Raw genomic sequence first — 6000 nt, forward strand, 5'->3', positions numbered from 1 at the left:
CTCTTTGGCTTAGATGTTGGAGTCAGGATGCGCAGCTAACTTGGCTTGAATGTCTTGGCTGAAGTCTTGTGGGTCACAGGTGATGTGGGCACCTTGGGGCCCTTCTTGAGGACATACCGTATTTGCTGGCATATAAGATGACTGGGCGTATAAGACGACCCCAACATTTCCACTCAAAATATAGATTTTTGTTATATAGTCGTATAAGACTACCCCTCCCTCTGCCTTTTACCCCCCCTCCCCCCGTAGCGAGGCGTGCCACGGATTGGGGCCCAAGTGACAGTAGGGTTTACCTGAGGTGGGGGGGAAGGTCTTAAAGGATGTGGATAGGTGGCGGCGGGGCAGACTGACAGGGCGAGCCCGCTTTTCATAAGATCCTCCACCCTCAGTTACAGCAGCCGGAGATTTACCCGACGAGGGCTCGGAAGCTGTGAGGGGCGCCTGAGCAACCCCAGGAGGCTTGCGTTGGTTTCAGCAGCAGGCCTAGGGGTGGGGAGGAGCATCAGGACCAGCCTAGCCATTTCCATCCGTCTTCTCTCGGCGGGTGCAGGGGGAATCCCGAAGACGGTAGCTGGAGGCCCCGGCAGCCTTGCTTTTCCCATCCGCACTGGGGAGTCCCTGGCCGAGAGCGGGGGGAGTTCCATGCCTGTGTGGGCTGCCTGTCGGGGGCACGTGGATATGCCCACTCTGAGCTGTTGGGGTTTTTGTCAGTTCGGGTGGGGGAAGCCCCTGGATACCGCGTGATACTGGACGGTATGTAGAATGAGGTGGGTGGGCATTGGAAGGCCACTATGGGCAGCTATGGTATGTCTATCCCAACTGAAGTGCACCCAGCATATAAGACGACCCCCCCACTTGGAGGCATGTTTTTCAGGGCAAGAAAGTCATCTTATACGCCGGAAAATACGGTACTCAAATAAGTTCTTGGCCAAGGCACTAGCACCTCTCCTACCTTGGCCCAATACTCCTCCTGTCCTGAGCCCCCCCCCAATCTGTCTCCAGACTCTGGTTCACCTCCTGTACTCCCTCTGCCTCTAGCTTTACAGCCCCCACCTGTTCACAGAATCAGGCCACCACCTCCTACTGTCCTAAGTGTCGATCCTAAACCTGCACAGTTGCCTCTCCTTTCTAAACAGGACAACAGATCCCAGTGCCCACCTGAGGTCTGGCAGTCTCCATGCACAGTAGGCCTTCCAGGAGGCACCAGGTGAGATCTGATGGGGCACTGACCATGGTGAGCTACTTGCAGCCTGGTAACTGAGTGTGTAATCCAACCAAACTTGGATTGCCCCAGAAGCCTCATCTGCTACTGTCTTTTCATATGGTAACAGACCAACCTGCTAGGCCAATTTTGGAAATCTGAGGAGAGGGGGAAACCCTATAAAATTAGCACCCTGGGTCAAAACTCTATTGTCCCATTCTAGATATAGTTCTGCTCCTGAAAACTTGTGCTCTTGCAGCATATTTGCCCACCTCTAATTAATGATCATTCAGAAAAATCCTGGAGTTGTATCCATTCATGCTTTTGCTGAAAAGCACTGAGATGAAATTAGCTCCCAATTTCTCCCCTCCACAATTTCAGTTAATATTTGACAAGGATTCATATGTTAAAGTAAGAACTTGGAAATGTGATCTTCTACTACAAGTCCCAGAATCATCTCACCAGCAGGACACTGAGCTGGGGGATTCTGGGAATAATTCAGGAACATTTTTTTCCCAAGCTCAGATTATACTGAAGCATTGATTTACAGTAGCTTTTCCAACAGTTCTAAAGTATGAGCAGTATTGATTTTCTGAATGTCCCTCATTCTATACATCCCTGCAGTGAAAGAAAAGTCACTCATGAGGTTTATTCATAGATGGCTATTCCAGCCTCCCTTGCTAAAAAAATATATATATATATTTATGAAGAATCTTTCCATTTGGGAGACATCCCATTAATTCAAAATTGTCTTTTCATATCCGGTACCAAAGCTCCTTGAGGCATAGATACAACTATGAGCTCAGTGTAGTTAACAAAGCTTTCACTGTTTTGTGTCTATTTCCTCCCAGGTGAGTTCAACAACAGATCTGGAAGCTATATACTTGTACTTTGAATGTGCCATATAGTTCCTTCCCGCTTTAAAAGCTACTGTGATGCCTGTGTGACATTTGTAGGTGCAGGGAGATGAAATTGGGCTGAAGAGAATCAATCCAGACAGCAGAACCAATATCTGCAGAGTTTTATTGTAGCCCCTAACTACGTGTTTACTAATTGCCACTGGCTCGTGTCTCAAAATATCCCTCAAATTTTTCTCTCTTTTTTTGCCCCTTAAGCCTATGGATGAAACGACACCCTACTTGCGTATGCATGTGCCATATCAGTATCAAACATTATGAGAAAAAGCTAAGTTTTTACACTTGCCTCAAAGCATTTTGAAGAAGCAGAGGTCTGGTAATTATGGAAGCTGCATAATTCAAATGAGCTAAAGTTTCTGTGTAATAAAGCTATAGAACCAAGACTCAGCTTGATCAATCAATATGCATGGTTATCTTTCTGAAACTTTTATCCAAGTCTGAGAACAAATACATTTGGGGTGTGTTCGGGAGTTTTAAGGCATTTTCTCTAGATGGGAACATGCACATTTTAAAGAAGAAGAATACAATGCATTTTAGAATTCTAAACCTGGCCCTGATCCATTCGTTGCTAGATGCCTTATGAGAATTCCTGTCCTTGTTCTCAGTGATGATCTTCCTAGTCTTGCTGTTTCAACATCTTTTCTTGAAACTTTCCCTTCATCAGTGAGATTTCCTGGCTTCCAAGGAAAACAGCATCCCAAAATGATTGATTGATGAATCAGGAAAAACAGGATCTTTGTATCATTTCTTCCCCTTCTTTTTTTTACTTATTCTGTATGGGAGATTTCTTGGGGTGGGTGGGAAATACCTCACACAAAATTTGTCATAGCTAGGAAGAAAGAGGTTTTTTTCCCTTCATTCCTCTTCAGGAGAGAAAAGTCATATCCCTGCTGGTTACAGCCACACAGTCAGAGATGCTGAACTGGGCTATGAAGTCATATCTCCACCACACATAATTCCTCAGCCAGATAAGTATATTCATTGGTAGTCTGTCTGTGCACACCACATAGTTTCATTGATCTGGGTGTTGGCATTTCTATCCTAGATAGGGAACTGTCCTTCCCTGGAGGATTAAGGCCAAGGCATGAAACAGTGATTGGATCTCCAAATTAGGTATTCATTCATTCACTTCTTAGATTAATCCCTCACCACTACCTGTAGGCTGCCTCCTTTCACAGAGTATTTTAAAGATACCAATTAAAATGCCGAAATTGTCGAATGAAAATAAATCATGAGGTAAGATAGAAAATAATGCTAATGGGTAAAATACTAATTAAAACAAATACTAAAAATAATACAAAGAATAGATGAAAGAAGTCTTTAGGGTTCTCGTAAGCACCAGTGTGTCTTTGTGTGGGGTTGGCTCCCTGGGACGAGCATTCGAATGTGACAGAACCACCCCAGGGAGAAAATTGTTTCTTTCCTCAAGTTTAGAAGTAGTTACAGGATTTTTTTTTCTTGATAAAGGAGAAAGGTTTTAATAGGTAAAATAAATAAATAATTACAGCAGCATCTTTTCCAGCTCAAGCTAGAAGGGAAAAAAAGAACCAAGGTATCTCTCACAAGATACTGGACTGAAATTATGTGAATTATTTCTGAAAGCACTTGAATTTTCTATCATTGGCCTTAATGTGTTCTGAGTGTGTTCCCTTTTCATCAGAAGAATTAAAAAATAATTCTCAAGTTCAGTTAACTTTCCATAACATTTATAACTTTAAAATTATAGGCAAACAGCATACGGTTTCAATTAGAGATGGGTATGAATTAAAAATTAATCACCACATTAGTTCTAAAATTGCTAATTCATCAATTCATATTCATAGGAATCAATGTGCTCGACAAATAGGAATCAATGATTTTTTAGTGATTTTGATCTGGCAATTCTTTAGGCTATAAAATCCCCCCCCCCCGGCACCTAGAGACACCAAAATGTAGCGTCCTCTGACTTTCCTCTACAATCCCTCCAAGTTTGGTGAAGACTGGGTTTCAGATGTCTGAATTATACACCTACAAGGAAGGTTCCCCAAGGAAAGTTCCCCCTATGTATCTAGAGATACCAAAATCACAGAGAAGATTTCCCCTGACTCTCCTCTACAATCCCTCTAAGTTTGGTGAAGGTTGGGTTTCCCCAAGCCAGCTACTAAAGGGCACTTTCCTGGAGGCACCCACTTTGTAGTAGTATAATTCAGATGTCTGAAATCCAATCTCCACCAAAGTTGAAGATATTGTAGTGGAGAGTTGGGGAAGCTTCCCTGTGATTCTGGTGTCTCTAGGTCATGTTAGTTTGGTCCAGTTTTGTCATCAGTTTTCCATTTTTAACAGGGCATAATTTTTGTCCCCCAAATTCCATTTTACATGCAAATTCCCCAAATATAGACAGTTTTGTACACAACCTTCTTTAAATACAGGCACTTCCCCCTTGAGCTTCCCCCCCAAATTGTGGGAAAGCAAAAGATCACTGTGTTACAGTCTGCCTATTACTCTGGGAAGTGCAAATTAGGTTGTTTTTGTTTGTTTTTTTAAACCAATGGAATTCTCCACCATAAAAACATGCACTTTGAACAGTATAGTCATGAAGAAACGGAGTTCAGGAAGTGATTTTTCAGTGGGAAAATTGTACAGAGGCAAGGCCTTTTATTTGTTTATTTATTGGTTGTATTCATATCTCACCTTCCTCCGTGTATGCTCAAGAAAACTCATGTGGCTCTTCTCTTAAGTTTATTATGAGGAAGGTCATGCTGAGAAGGAGTGGCTGGTACCCACAGAAGAAATCATCAAAAGCTTCCAGAAGGCTCCAGAAGAGAGGATTTCACCAGTAAGTGAATAGGTATGGGTTTATATAAGTTGTGAGAACTCAATGGTGATGAGACATAGCTTTTGAATAATCCTAGCAGGCCCTTCAAGATAATAGAAAGCTTCCTTTTTTCTTTTTTGCGGTAGCATTTTCCTCCTCCTCCTCCACAACAACAGACAAGGGCGCACCCAACTAAACACAAGAGGACTTCTGAGCAGATATGTGTGGGATTGCAGTATTAGCCTACAAAGGTGCCACAAAACTCTTTATTTGCTGAAAATGGCTATACTTCTGAGATTTATAAACTGAGACATGAAAAATGAATGTCTCTAGTGAGCAGATAGTTTTTTCAGTTATGTCACAGTGTCCTCGACAGAGCTGTTCTAATTCTGATTATGTCACATGTCATGTTGTTTCTACTTCAGAACTTGTTTAGGTTTTAAAACAAAAATGGCCTTATCAAAAGATTGGGGGCAGGCTCATGGTTTCTGTAAAGTCTTACCTTTTGAGGAAATCGGGAGTGAAAAGGTGAACTTAGACTTTGAAACAGTATTTTTGTCAAATGTGTCTTCTGTGTGCTTGTGGTTCCCCCCCCCCTTTTTAAAAAAAAATCTAGGTCACCCTGGAATACCCAAGACTCAACACATAGTGTTTTCCTTCTATTTATACTTTGAAAGGTGAAATAGAAGTTCAGTGCCATGTTAGTTCAGAGGAAAAAGTCAAATATGTTCAGAAATATGATACATATACTTAGGGGAAGTTCAAGCAAGCAGATAAGAATTCTTTGTGAAGGAAGAAGGTGTAGTGGTCTAGGGATATAATATAAAGAAACTGTCTTAATTTCACAATAAGCTTCATAGTGAGTTTGCAGCAAATAGAAATTGCTGTACACACATATAATGGTTCTTCCTGCAGAGTTCTCTGTTTCTTAGAACCTTCTCTTTCTCTGTGTGTGGGGGTGTGGGGGTGTGGGGGTGTGCATGTTGTCTAAGAAAGCACCTGTAGGACTTCTGCTTCAGTTTACACAGGAAAAATCAAACCAGAGAAAATGGAATTCAGAAGGATTATCTGGTGTCCATTTGGATCAA

At 42.2% G+C, this 6000-nt stretch overlaps 1 long non-coding RNA gene across 1 annotated transcript in view; it reads left to right on the forward strand.

Moving 5' to 3' along the window:
- LOC144589095 (uncharacterized) overlaps window positions 1-5504 on the forward strand; it is a 46876-nt gene extending 41372 nt beyond the window's left edge. The window contains exon 2 of the long non-coding RNA XR_013545001.1: window positions 2988-5504. This is a non-coding gene — a long non-coding RNA (uncharacterized LOC144589095). The remainder of the gene's footprint in view (window positions 1-2987) is intronic.
- The last annotated feature ends 496 nt before the right edge of the window (window positions 5505-6000 follow it).

Source organism: Pogona vitticeps, chromosome 4, assembly GCF_051106095.1.
Source record: "Pogona vitticeps strain Pit_001003342236 chromosome 4, PviZW2.1, whole genome shotgun sequence".
Classification (NCBI taxonomy): Eukaryota; Metazoa; Chordata; class Lepidosauria; order Squamata; family Agamidae; genus Pogona; species Pogona vitticeps.